Source organism: Rhipicephalus microplus, unplaced genomic scaffold (genome assembly GCF_043290135.1).
Source record: "Rhipicephalus microplus isolate Deutch F79 unplaced genomic scaffold, USDA_Rmic scaffold_46, whole genome shotgun sequence".
In the NCBI taxonomy this organism is placed as follows: Eukaryota; Metazoa; Arthropoda; class Arachnida; order Ixodida; family Ixodidae; genus Rhipicephalus; species Rhipicephalus microplus.
In genome coordinates, this window is record NW_027464619.1 from 681,577 (window position 1) to 685,633 (window position 4,057).

Here is a 4,057-nt window from a genome sequence, read left to right on the forward strand (position 1 = left end):
ATTGCTTTCTACAATACTACAACGGTTTCATGCGCTTTCACATTAGATATCGCAGTTCCCAACTCGTAATGGTGAAAAACACTGCATCTCACTAAGTGACATTGTTTTATGCGGTTTTACGACGGTTCATATATTAACCTAACCTAACCTAACCTAACCTAACCTTACCTAACCTAACCTGACCTAACCTAACCCAACCCAACCTAACCGAACCCAACTCAACCTAACCTAACCTAACCTAACCTAACCCAACCCAACCCAACCCAACCTAACCTAACCTAACCTAACCTAACCCAACCCAACCCAACCTAACCTAACCTAAACTGACCTAACCCAACCTAACCCAACCTAACCTAACCTAACCTAACCAAACCTAACCTAACATAACCTAACCTAACCTAACCTAACCTAACCTTACCTAACCTAACCTAACGTCCCCTAACCTAACCTAACGTAACCTAACCTAACCTAACCCAACATAACCTAACCCAACCCAACCTAACCTAGCCTAACCAAACCTCTCCTAACCTAACCAAACCTAACCTAACCTAACCTAACGTAACCTAACCTAACCTAACCCAACCTAACCCAACCACACCCAACCCAACCCAACCACACCCAACCCAACCTAACCTAACCTAACCTAACCTTACCTAACCTAACCTAACCTTACCTTACCTAACCTAACCTAACGTAATCTAACCTAACCTAACCTACCGTAACATAACCTAACCTAACCTAACGTAACCTAACCTAACCTAACCTAACCCAACCTAACCTAGTCTAACCCAACCCAACCCAACCTAACCTAACCTAACCCTAACCTAACCTAACCTAACCAAACCTAACCTAACCTAACCTAACCTAATCTAACGTAACCTAACCTAACCTAACCTAACCTAACCTAACTTTACCTAACGACGGTTGCTAGCGCTTTCACAATAGATATCGCAGTTCCCGACTTGTAATGGTGAAAAACACTGCATCTCACTAAGTGACATTGTTTAATGCGGTTTTACGACGGTTCATATCTTAACCTAACCTAACATTCGCACTTGTATCTAAAAACGCTCTATTACACTGTTTCGTTCACCATTACGATATTTGCATAACCTCACAGTTTTTCACCAACTTATTGCAGTACAGAACGCTGTATCTCGCTAAATGACATCGTTCTTTAAGGTTTCACGATGCTTGCATGCGCTTTAACGAGAATATCACAACATAGCAGTTTCGCACTTGTAACGGTACAACACGCAGTATCTGGCTTGTTCATGCCGTTTTGTTTGCTTTCACAACATTTCACCTATTGCAGTTTCGTACTCGCAATAAAACAACACTATCTCGTTAGATGACGTCCTTTTTCGTGGTTTCACGACGCTACCTAGCTTAAACTAACATAACAACATAATATAACCTTCGCACTTCTATCGTTAGAAAACGTTTTACTCGCTACTTTACAATGCTCTCTACAACATTACGACAGTTTCATGCGCTTTCACAATAGATATCGCAGTTCCCGACTTGTAATGGTGAAAAACACTGCATCTCACTTAGTGTCATCGTTTAAGCGGTTTTACGACGGTTCATATCTTAACCTAACCTAACGTTCGCACTTGTATCTAAAAACGCTCTATTACACTGTTTCGTTCACAATTACGATATTTGCATAACCTCACAGTTTTTCACCAACTTATAGCAGTACAGAACGCTGTATCTCGCTAAATGACATCGTTCTTTAAGGTTTCACGATGCTTGCATGTGCTTTAACGAGAATATCACAATATAGCAGTTTCGCACTTGTAACAGTACAACAAGCAGTATCTGGCTTGTTCATGCCGTTTTGTGTGCTTTCACATTTCACCTACCGCAGTTTCGTACTCGCAATAAAACAACACTATCTCGTTAGATGACATCGTTTTTGGTGGTTTCACGATGCTACCTAGATCAAACTAACCTAACCTAACCTAACCTAACCTTCGCACTTTTGTCGTTAGAAAACGTTTTACTCGCTACTTTACATTGCTTTCTACAACATTACGACGGTTGCAAGCGGTTTCACAATAGATATCGCAGTTCCCGACTTGTAATGGTGAAAAACACTGCATCTCACTAAGTGACATTGTTTAATGCGGTTTTACGACGGTTCATATCTTAACCTAACCTAACATTCGCACTTGTATCTAAAAACGCTCTATTACACAGTTTCGTTCACAATTACGATATTTGCATAACCTCACAGTTTTTCACCAACTTATTGCAGTACAGAACGCTGTATCGCGCTAAATGACATCATTCTTTAAGGTTTCACGATGCTTGCATGCGCTTTAACGAGAATATCACAACATAGCAGTTTCGCACTTGTAACGGTACAACACGCAGTATCTGGCTTGTTCATGCCGTTTTGTGTGCTTTCACAACATTTCACCTATATCAGTTTCGTACTCGCAATAAAACAACACTATCTCGTTAGATGACGTCCTTTTTGGTGGTTTCACGACGCTACCTAGCTTAAACTAACATAACAACCTAATATAACCTTCGCACTTCTATCGTTAGAAAACGTTTTACTCGCTACTTTACAATGCTCTCTACAACATTACGACAGTTTCATGCGCTTTCACAATAGATATCGCAGTTCCCGACTTGTAATGGTGAAAAACACTGCATCTCACTTAGTGACATTGTTTAATGCGGTTTTACGACGGTTCATATCTTAACCTAACGTAACGTTCGCACTTGTATTTAAAAACGCTCTATTACACTGTTTCGTTCACAATTACGATATTTGCATAACCTCACAGTTTTTCACCATTTTATAGCAGTACAGAACGCTGTATCTCGCTAAATGACATCGTTCTTTAAGGTTTCACGATGCTTGCATGCGCTTTAACGAGAATATCACAATATAGCAGTTTCGCACTTGTAACAGTACAACAAGCAGTATCTGGCTTGTTCATGCCGTTTTGTGTGCTTTCACATTTCACCTACAGCAGTTTCGTACTCGCAATAAAACAACACTATCTCGTTAGATGACATCGTTTTTGATGGTTTCACGATGCTACCTAGCTCAAACTAACCTAACCTAACCTAACCTAACCTTCGCACTTTTGTCGTTAGAAAACGCTTTACTCGCTACTTTACATTGCTTTCTACAACATTACGACGGTTGCAAGCGCTTTCACAATAGATATCGCAGTTCCCGACTTGTAATGGTGAAAAACACTGCATCTCACTAAGTGACATTGTTTAATGCGGTTTTACGACGGTTCATATCTTAACCTAACCTAACATTCGCACTTGTATCTAAAAACGCTCTATTACACTGTTTCGTTCACAATTACGATATTTGCATAACCTCACAGTTTTTCACCAACTTATTGCAGTACAGAACGCTGTATCTCGCTAAATGACATCGTTCTTTAAGGTTTCACGATGCTTGCATGCGCTTTAACGAGAATATCACAACATAGCAGTTTCGCACTTGTAACGGTACAACACGCAGTATCTGGCTTGTTCATGCCGTTTTGTGTGCTTTCACAACATTTCACCTATTGCAGTTTCGTACTCGCAATAAAACAACACTATCTCGTTAGATGACGTCCTTTTTGGTGGTTTCACGACGCTACCTAGCTTATACTAACATAACTCAACCTAATATAACCTTCGCACTTCTATCGTTAGAAAACGTTTTACTCGCTAGTTTACAATGCTCTCTACAACATTACGACGGTTTCAAGCGCTTTCACATTAGATATCGCAGTTCCCGACTTGTAATGGTGAAAAACACTGCATCTCACTAAGTTACATTGTTTAATGCGGTTTTACGACGATTCATATCTTAACCTAACCTAACCTAACCTTACCTAACCTAACCTAACCTAACCCAACCCAACCCGACCCAACCCAACCTAACCTAACCTAACCTAACCTAACCCAACCCAACCCAACCTAACCTAACCTAAACTGACCTAACCTAACCTAACCTAACCTAACCTAACGTAACCTAACCTAACCCAACCCAACCCAACCTAACCTAACCTAACCTAGCCTAACC